General features: G+C 37.1%; 1 non-coding gene across 1 annotated transcript; it reads left to right on the forward strand.

Moving 5' to 3' along the window:
• The first annotated feature begins 1,329 nt into the window (after positions 1 to 1,329).
• LOC112752685 (small nucleolar RNA R71) lies at positions 1,330 to 1,437 on the forward strand. Its single transcript, XR_003177111.1, has one exon. It is a non-coding gene; the product is annotated as a small nucleolar RNA R71 (small nucleolar RNA).
• The last annotated feature ends 9,818 nt before the right edge of the window (positions 1,438 to 11,255 follow it).

Consider the following 11,255-nt stretch of genomic DNA (forward strand, 5'->3'; position numbering starts at 1 on the left):
TTTAACCTTTACTAACATGTCCGCTACTTGTCCATAAGCTATTTTCATGGATTTGTCTGCCATTTCTAATGAGAAATTGGCTTCCTGTACCTCAAGGGTTCTTAGTTTCTCCATTACAGAGAGTGGCATGAGGTTTATTCCTGACCCAAGGTCACACAGAGCCTTCTCAAAGGTCATGGTGCCTATGGTACAAGGTATTAAGAACTTTCCAGGATCCTGTTTCTTCTGAGGCAATGTCAGTTGATCCAGATCACTTAGTTCATTGGTGAACAAGGGAGGTTCATCTTCCCAAGTCTCAATACCAAATAATTTGGCATTCAGCTTCATGATTGCACCAAGGTACTTGGTAACTTGCTCTTCAGTAACATCCTCATTCTCTTCAGAAGAGGAATACTCATCAGAGCTCATGAATGGCATAAGGAGGTTTAATGGAATCTCTATGGTCTCTAGATGAGTCTCAGATTCCTTTGGTTCCTCAGAGGGAAACTCCTTATTGATCACTGGACGTCCCAGGAGGTCTTCCTCACTGGGATTCACGTCCTCAACCTCCCTTATAGGTTCGGCCATGGTGGTTATGTCAATGGCCTTGCACTCTCCTTTTGGATTTTCTTCTGTATTGCTTGGGAGAGTACTAGGAGGGATTTCAGTGATCCTTTTACTCAGTTGGCCCACTTGTGCTTCCAAATTTCTAATGGAGGACCTTGTTTCATTCATGAAACTTACAGTGGCCTTGGACAGATCAGAGACTAAGTTTGCTAAATTAGAGGTATTTTGTTCAGAGTTCTCTGTCTGTTGCTGAGTGGATGATGGAAAAGGTTTACTATTGTTAAACTTATTTCTTCCACCATTATTAAAGCCTTGTTGAGGCTTTTGTTGATCCTTCCATGAGAGATTTGGGTGATTTCTCCATGATGGATTATATGTGTTTCCATAAGGTTCACCCATATAATTTACCTCTGCTATTGCAGGGTTTTTAGGATCATAAGCTTCTTCTTCAGAAGATGCCTCTTGAGTACTGTTGGATGCAGCTTGCATTCCATTCAAACTCTGAGAAATCATATTGACTTGCTGAGTCAATATTTTATTCTGAGCCAATATAGCATTCAGAGTATCAATTTCAAGAACTCCCTTCTTCACAGGCGTCCCATTATTCACAGGATTCCTTTCAGAAGTGTACATGAACTGGTTATTAGCAACCATGTCAATGAGTTCTTGAGCTTCTGCAGGCATTTTCTTTAGGTGAATGGATCCACCTGCAGAAGTATCCAATGACGTTTTATCTAATTCAGATAGACCATCATAGAATATATCCAGGATGGTCCATTCTGAAAGCATGTCAGAAGGACACTTTTTGGTCAGTCCTTTGTATCTCTCCCAAGCTTCATAGAGGGATTCACCTTCTTTCTGTCTGAAGGTCTAAACATCCACTCTAAGCTTACTCAACTTTTGAGGAGGAAAGAACTTGGCTAAGAAAGCCTTGACCAGCTTATCCCAAGAGTTCATGCTATCCTTAGGTTGAGAGTCCAACCATATTCTAGCTCTGTCTCTCACAGCAAAAGGGAAAAGCATGAGCCTGTAGACTTCAGGATCTACTCCATTAGTCTTAACACTATCACATATCTGCAAGAATTCAATTAAGAACTGAAAAGGATCTTCAGATGGAAGTCCATGAAACTTGCAGTTCTGCTGCATCAGAGAAACTAATTGAGGTTTCAGCTCAAAATTGTTTGCTCCAATGGCAGGAATGGAGATGCTTCTTCCATGTAAATTGGAATTAGGTGCAGTAAAGTCACCAAGCATCCTCCTTGCATTATTATTATTATTTTCGGCTGCCATCTCCTCTTCTTGTTCGAAAATTTCTGAAAGGTTGTCTCTGGACTGTTGTATTTTAGCTTCTCTTAGTTTCCTTTTCAGAGTCCTTTCAGGTTCTGGATCTGCTTCAACAAGAATATTCTTGTCTTTGCTCCTGCTCATATGAAAAAGAGGGACAGAAAAAAAATAATAATAGGGATCCTTTTTACCACAGTATAGAGGTCCCTGTGTGAGTAGAAGAAAAGAAGAAGAAAAAATCTGAACTCAGAAAGAGAGAGGGGGTTCGGATTTTTGGTGAGTGAGGAAGAGATGTTAGTAAATAAATAAACAAATAGAAGAAGATGAGAGAGAGAGTGAATTTTCGAAAATAATTTTTGAAAAAGAGTTAGTGATTTTTGAAATTAGTTTTTGAAAAAGGTTAGTAATTTTCCAGAATTAAAATCAAAAATTAAAATAATTAGTTAATTAAAAAGAAATTTTGAAAAAGAGGGAAGATATTTTCGAAAATTAGAGAGAGAGGGAGTTAGTTAGGTAGTTTTGAAAAAGATAAGAAACAAACAAAAAGTTAGTTAGTTAGTTGAAACAAATTTGAAAATCAATTTTGAAAAGATAAGAAGATAAGAAGTTAGAAAAGATATTTTAAAATCAAATTTTTGAAAAAGAAATGATTTTGAAAAAGATAAGATAGAAAGATATTTTTGAAAAGATATGATTGAAATTAGTTTTGAAAAAGATTTGATTTTTAAAATTATAATTAATGACTTGATTCACAAGAAATCACAAGATATGATTCTAGAACTCAAAGTTTGAATCTTTCTTAACAAGCAAGTAACAAACTTGAAATTTTTGAATCAAAACATTAATTGATGATGTTATTTTCGAAAATTAGGAGATAAAGATAAGAAAAAGATTTTTGAAAAATATTTTTAAAATTTTCGAAAATAAATAAGAGAATTGAAAAAGATTTGATTTTTGAAAAAGATTTTGAAAAAGGTAAGATTTTTAAATTGAAAATTTGATTTGACTCATAAAAACAACTAGATTTTAAAAAGTTTTGAAAAAGTCAACTCAAATCTTCGAAATTTATGAGTGAAAAAGGGAAAGATATTTTTTTTTTGATTTTTTGAATTTTTAATGACGAGAGGGAAAAACATGAAAAAGACTCAATGCATGAAAATTTTGGATCAAAGTATGTGATGAATGCAAGAACACTATGAATGTCAAGATGAACACCAAGAACACTTTGAATGTCAAGATGAACATCAAGAACATATTTTTGAAAAAATTTTTAATGCAAAGAAAATATGCAAGACATCAAACTTAAAAATTTTTTTATGTATAGACACTATGAATGCAAGAATGAATATGTAAAACAAGAAAAGACACAAAACAAGAAAACATCAAGATCAAATAAGAAGACTTACCAAGAACAACTTGAAGATCATGAAGAACACTATGAATGCATGAGTTTTTCGAAAATTTTATGCAAATTTTAAAACATGCGATTGACACCAAACTTATGACATGACACATGACTTAAACAAGAAACACAAAAATATTTTTTTTTTATTTTTATGATTTTATTAATTTTTTTGTATTTTCTTTTAATTTTTTCGAAAATCATTTTGAAAAAGAAAAATAAGGATTCCAAAATTTTTAATATGAATTCCAGGAATCTTATGCTCTTTAGTCTAAAGCGCCAATCAAAGGGTTAGGCATGGCTTAATAGCCAGCCAAGCTTTAGTATGTAACTCAGACATGACACGCCTGACATTCCCTATCCAGAAGAATTAGACATGGCTTTATAGTCAGCCAGGCTTCAACATGCTTCATGAAACACTAGAATTCATTCTTAAAAATTCTGAAGAAAAATATATTTTTGAAAACATTTTTATTTTAAAATTTTTTCGAAAACAAAGGAGAAATTTTTGAAAGACTTTTTTTTTTTGAAAAATTTTTGAAAATAAAACAAAAAGAAAATTACCTAATTTGAGCAACAAGATGAACCGTCAGTTGTTCAAACTCGAACAATCCCCGGCAACGGCGCCAAAAACTTGGTGCACGAAATTGTGATCTCAGGCAACGGCGCCAAAAACTCTGTACACACGTCTTAATAAATTGTTTTTCATTCACAACTTCGATACAACTAACCAGCAAATGCACTGGGTCGTCCAAGTAATAAACCTTACGTGAGTAAGGGTCGATCCCACGGAGATTGTTGGTATGAAGCAAGGTATGGTCACCTTGTAAATCTCAGTCAGGCGGATATAAAATAGTTATGGAGTTTTCGAACATAAATAATAAATAGATAGAAAATAAGGATAGAAACACTTATGTATATCATTGGTGAGAATTTCAGATAAGTGTATAGAGATGCTTTCGTTCCTCTGAACATCTTCTTTCCTGCTGTCTTCATCTAATCAGTCTTACTCCTTTCCATGGCTGGCTTTATGTAAGGACATCACCGTTGTCAATGGCTACTTTTAATCCTCTCTGGAAAATGGTCCGATGCACTATCACTGCATGGCTAATCGTCTGGAGGCATCACCCTTGTCAATGGCTACATCCTATCCTCTTGTGAAAATGGTCCAATGCGTTGTCACAGCACGGCTAATCATCTGAGGTTCTCGATCATACTAGAATAGGATTCACCCTCCTTTTGCGTCTGTCACTACGCCCAGCACTCGCGAATTTGAACTTCGTCACAGTCATTCAATCCAGAGTCCTACTCGGAATACCACAGACAAGGTTTAGACTTTCCGGACTCTCATGAATGCCGCCATCAATCTAGCTTATACCACGAAGATTCTGATTAAGAGATCTAAGAGATACTCATTCAATCTAAGGTAGAACGGAAGTGGTTGTCAAGCACGCGTTCATAGGGAATGATGATGATTGTCACGTTCATCACATTCAGGTTGAAGTGCAAATGAATATCTTAGAAGCGGAATAAGCTGAATTGAATAGAAAAACAGTAGTACTTTGCATTAATCTTTGAGGAATAGCAGAGCTCCACACCTTAATCTATGGAGTGCAGAAACTCTACCGTATGAAAATACATAGGTGAAAGGTTCAGGCATGGCCGAATGGCCAGCCCCCAAAATGTGATCACAGGATCAAAAATACAATCCAGGATGATCCAAAGATCTAATACAATAGTAAGAAGTCCTATTTATAATAAACTAGCTACTAGGGTTTACAAAAGTAAGTAATTAATGCATAAATCCACTTCCGGGGCCCACTTGGTATGTGCTTGGGCTGAGCTTGAATGTTACACGTGCAGAGGCTCTTTCTGGAGTTGAACGTCAGTTTGTAACGTATTTCTGGCGTTCAACTCTGGCTTGTGACGTGTTTCTGGCGTTTAACTCCAGACAACAGCGTAGAACTGGCGTTCAACGCCCTTTTACATCGTCTAAACTCGGCCAAAGTATGGACTATTACACATTGCTGAAAAGCCCTAGATGTCTACTTTCTAACGCAATTGGAAGCGCGCCATGTTGAGTTCTGTAGCTCCAAAAAATCCACTTTGAGTGCAAGGAGGTCAGAATCCAACAGCATCAGCAGTCCTTCTTCAACCTCTGAATCTGATTTTTGCTCAAGTCCCTCAATTTCAGCCAGAAAATACCTAAAATCACAGAAAAACACACAAACTCATAGTAAAGTCCAGAAATGTGAATTTAGCATAAAAACTAATAAAAACATCCCTAAAAGTAACCAGATTCTACTAAAAACATACTAAAAACAGTGCCAAAAAGCGTATAAATTATCCGCTCATCATGCCTACAAGAAACAAAATGGGTCAACGCAAAGGTTAGGAGGTTGGATACCTTTGAGTTCAAACTTTGGTATACATGAAATGTGAAGAATAGGAATGGGGTAGGTATTATCATGAATAAGTAGTGAAAGGACGTAGTGGATGTCAAGAAGGGGGTGATTGGATCATCTCTATCAAACTTGTAGTGGAAAGAGGTACTTTTCATGTGATTAGTACCTATCCACCGCAAGTCGGTTAGGACGAGCAACACAAAATAAGGTTTTGAGAGGATCTAGAGAGAGTTTGGTCCAAGACATACCTTCGGGAGATAAGATTTTTTAGGAGGAGATTTAAATGACCATGTTGGAAGAGAAATGACTAGGTATGAAAGTATTCACGGAGACCATCATTTTGGGGTGGTCAATACCGAGGGTAAAACTATTTTGGACTTTTTCTCAACTTCTGACCTTCTCATCGCAAATACATGTTTTAAAAAGAGAGACGAACATCTTATAACCTATAGGAGTGGCATGAGAAGCTCTCAAATCGAGTTTTCTTGTTTAGGAGAGTCGACCAAAAATTTTAGTTTAATTATAAATTTAGGGAGAGATTTTAACAACACAACATAGGATGCTCGTCATGAATTTTCGTGTTGAGAAAAAATTGAGAAAAAGACATCATACGAAAAACTCAAGGACGAGGTGGTGGCGGATGAAAGGGGAGGAACAAAGAAGCTTCCTAAGACGAGTAGGAGAAGAGGCAAAGTGGGAAGGGGATGGAAGCGTGAAGGAGATGTGGAGGGAGATGACAGAAGTTATTAGAAGAATAGCAAAAGAAAGTTTTAGTGAATCTAGAGGGATAGGACTGATGAACCACTATTTTGTGACTTATTTTGGATCGAATAGAGTGGATTCTATCAACTTTACTTACACATATCCATATAATTTGCATGTTTTTAAGTTCCCTTCCGAAATTTGTGCTATGATTGAAAACATGCCTCCTAGACCTTTGAATTACTAATTTTTAATCCTTTCGTATTACTGTTCGATGTCGTGATGCATTTGTGAAGTGATTACAGGATTTATAGAGCAGGAATGGCATAAAGGATGAAGAAGAAGCATGTTAAAGTGGAAGGAACATAAGAAATTTGGAGATTTGAGAAGCTGGACTGACGCGTACACATGGCTGAAGCATGCGCGTGACCAGGAGCATCGTCCACCGACATATACGCATAACTGAAGCGTGCGCGTGACCTTGTGCAAAGTCCGAGCGATGCGTATAGGTGGCTGACGTGTACGCATGACGAGCAGCACGTTCCTTATTAAAGGGAAAACGCTAGGGGCGATTTCAGAGCTCAATTCTGGCCCAATTTGGAGCCCAGTCCGCAGAATTATATGCTTGGAGTGAAGGAGGACGAAGGGGGGATTCACTCATTCATTCACCCACATTAATTTTTTAGTTTTAGCCAGATGTAGGATTCTAGAGAGGGAGGCTCTCTCCCCTCTCTAGGTTTTAGGGTTTTTTATTTCAATTTTTTCTTAGATTTAGATTCAATTCTTGTTTTCATTTACATTTCCTTGCAATTTATTGTTCCTGCACCTTTGTTCTTTAATTTTACTTGTTATTTCCCTCACTTTGTTGCCTTTATACTTATGCACTATGAGCAATTATACTTGTTATTTCCCCCTCCATTCTACTTATGCACTCTTGTTATTTCCTTGCAACTTATGCTCTCTCCCCTCATGTTATTATTGTTTTCTTTAGTTGTTATTGTTAATTTCTTGCAATTGTTAGTCGTTAGATTTTATTATTGTTGCAATCTTAACATTCCTTATTTTTATGCCTTCCAAGTGTTTGATAAAATGCTTGGTTGGATTTTAAAATAGATTTTTGTGTTCTTGGCTTGGATTGAGTAATTTGGAGACTCTTAAGTTATCAAACTCTTTTGTTGATTGGTGATTGAGGATTGCTAGTTGGCTTAAAATTCACTAAAGCTAATCTTTGATTGGGACTTGTGAATTAGAGTTGAATTTGCTCACTTGACTTTCCTTCAATTGTTGGAGGTTAACTAAGTGAGAGTAAAAGGCAATGACCATCACAACTGATGATGATAATGAGGATAGGAATTCCAATTCTTAACCCTTGATAGGACTTTCCTTAGTTGTTAGTTCATTTCTTGTTATTTACATACCTTGTTCCCTTATTTCGAAACCCCAAAAATACTTTCCCACAACTAATAATAAGTACACTTTTCTACAATTCCTTGAGAGACGATCCGAGATTTGAATACTTCGATTATTTTTATTGGTTTGCATTGTGACAAACAAATTAAACTTTGATTGAGGTTTATTTGTCGGTTTGGATCTATACTATCAACGGAATTATTTTTGTGAAAATTCCTTACCGACATTAATCCTCCATCAAGTTTTTGGCGCCGTTATCAGGGATTTGTAAATGTATGCCTTGTTATTGGTTATCGTATATATGTTAATATTGTGAATAGTTACTTTTGCCTCTTTATTAGTTTTTGCTAGTTTTAGGACTGTGTTTGCTTATTTCTTGTTAGTTTTTGTCTTTATTTTCTCTTGCTATCATGAATTCTCACCCTTTGGCTATGAGTGTGGTTACAACTATGTTGTAGAAAATGAGAACTACAATGAAGGCTTGCATCAAGGATGGGACAATCAAAGATGGGAGGAGCCATATGCTTATGATCAACCTTCTTGGCAACAACCTCCTTCAATGCACTATGAGCAAGAACCATTCCAATATGCATACCAATCCAATGGCTATGGTGGACCTCCTTTTAATTATCAACAACCACCAATATATGCCTATGAACCCCCTTCTCAACATAGTTTTGAACTACCATACTCACAAGCCCCACACCACCAAACACCTTCATATGACCTCAATCCTTACCCACCATACCAACCACCATACGAACCATATGAGCCATACTTAGAGCCACAACAATTTCAACCCAATTACTCCCAAGAGTCACCTCAATATACACTACCTCCATGCCTTTACCAAGAAGAACCACCTTCCTATTATGAACCCTTTCTTCCAAACAATGAACCCTCCTATTCACCTCAAGCACCAATGAAAGACACTCTCATTTCAATTCTCCAAGGGCAGAGGGAGCTTTATACTACTCTTCAAGGAGTAATTAATTTAGCTTCCTAATGCTTAGGGGTAATAACTCATGTAGCTCCCCAAATTTTAGACACTCAAAGTATGCCCATGGCCAAATGTGGAGAATCAATTGAAGAATGGAGTATGAAAGAGAGGTTGGAAACTCCGGTGGAGAATGAGGATTTGGATTTTGTGTTGGAGCAATTGGAGAAAGCTATGATTATTGAAGAAGAGGAAGTGGTTGAAGATTTAGGAGATGCCAAACCTTCGTGGGAATCTCAAGTCATAGAGCCTCCTTCCAAGAAGTTTGAAATTGATGTTGAGGAGGGTGCGCAACCTCCAAAGCATGTCATGAGTGAAGAATTGGAAGAAATAGATTCAATCATTGATGTGTTCTTATCTATAATTGAATCCTCTCCCACTGGACTTGAAATTGAGGTCATAGAAGAATGTGCACAACCTCCAAGACCCTTGGTAAATAATGAAGAAAACATAAGATTGGAAGAAGGCTACCAAGAGGTGGAGGCAAATCAAGAAGAGCACAAGGGAGTGAAGCTTGCAAGATTATTGAAAATACCTCTCCCCAAGCCATCATCATCCATTCATTCATTCAAGTGGGTAAATCTCTTATCCCTAAGATTTACTTTCCCACTTGAATATGGTTTGCTTGAGACGGATGATCAACTTAGAAATATTTGTGGATTGAAGAGCAAGAGAGAGATGGATAGTGGTTGGAAATATCATTCTAGGTTCATTAGGGTTGCATGTCCAAACTCTAAATGCCAAGGGTGGAGTAATACTAAATTAGAAGGATCTAGGAAGTTTTTTGGTTGCTTTAGTGGGAATTCGGATACTTGCCACCCAATTGGACTTGTGATGATCAACTTGAAGATGGGTGTAAAAACCTTTGGGATCCCGGCAACAAGATGATTAACTTTGGGAGCCCTTAGCTTATGTGGAACTTCATCAAAGCTTGGAGCTATTAAATTTGAACTTTGGAGCTTATTGGAAGTCCAAGCATAGGTGCCCATTCAAGGATGAGTACAAACACAAGCCACTATGACAAGGAGCTCACCAAAATGTCCAACTTAAGGAAAATATGATGCACGAAAATCTGTATCTCTACAAATTTCCTTCGGCAAGTATACCGAATTATCGTCAAGTAAAAACTCACAGTAGAGTGAGGTCGAATCCCACAGGATTGATTGGTTAAGCAACTTTAATCGGAGGAATGTTCTAGTTAAACTAAATAGAATTGAATTGAGATTTGCAGGAAATTATGATGGTGGGAAATGTAAATAGCAAGGAATGTAAATAACAGAAAGTAAATGGCAGAATATAAATGGCAGAAAGTAAATTGTAGAAACTTAAATGGGAATGGGGATGATGATCATAAATGTAAAACAGAAGAATATAAAGAATGGGAAGATCAGAAATGGGAAGTTCATTGGGCTCAGAAGATATTGTATTCTCCGGATCAAGTTCATTCTCATCTCTTCCTCAATCTGTGCAACTCATTGATCTTTTGGCAATCTTAGGTGATTGAATCCCAATTCCTTGGCAATTCAATCTCTCTAAACTTGAATAATTGTCCAATTCCTTTATCTAATTGCTCATGGGAAGAAATGAAGTACGATCACTGATTATACCACATGTTTTTCCAAATCAAAGTATTGATAGGATTATATGTCACTATATCCATCCAACCCCCAATCCGGTCCAACATGAGAAAGCATTTCTAGCTTGATTTTCTCATTCCTCTTCCAAGGTTCAGAGAAAATCCAAGTATGAACAACTTCTCTTCCGAGATAGTTACTTAATTTGATGAAGATCAAAAGCTTTCAAGTAAATCAAAGAGAAAGGAAAGAAGAAGAAGGATAAGAACTATTAATGATCCATTGAATTACAACAAAGCTCCCTAACCCAATGAAGTGGGTTTAGTTGTTCATAGCTCTAGGAATGGAGAATTGAAATGTAAATTGCATTCTGAAAGTAAAACTGAATTACAGAGAAAGTAAAATACAGGGTGTTACAATCCTGGATTCCCCCAGGTGCCAATCCCTCTCTAACTTAAATTCTATCCTTTTTATACACTTTTCCAATAAATCTTCAAGTCTTGGTTATGGGCTTTGGCCTTTGTTGAAGCAAGTTAAGAGTTGCTTTGAGTGAAGTTGACGTGGGCTTGAGCTAACCAACGTTCACAAGCTTGCATGGGTGCCACTGGAAATGAGCTCAGCATGGACGTTAGTCACTAACGTTGGTGGCTACTAACGTTGGCCAACGTTCTTTTTAATCTAGTGAAGAACATTTGAGGCAATGTTTGTGCACCAACGTTACTACCAACGTTGGCCTGGTCACGCGTACGCGTCGCTCACGCGTGTGTGTCGATGACCAGTTTTCTATGTGATTCTCTTCAAAGCTATCAAACATGTTGGTGGAAACTGGCAATGTTTGTGGCAACGTTTGCACACCAACACTTTCATGGTCATGCGTACACGTCGACCACGCGTACACGTCAAGCTGGATTTTTTCCATTTTGCACGTGCGCGTC

The sequence above is a fragment of the Arachis hypogaea genome, chromosome 15, assembly GCF_003086295.3.
Source record: "Arachis hypogaea cultivar Tifrunner chromosome 15, arahy.Tifrunner.gnm2.J5K5, whole genome shotgun sequence".
Lineage (NCBI taxonomy): Eukaryota > Viridiplantae > Streptophyta > Magnoliopsida > Fabales > Fabaceae > Arachis > Arachis hypogaea.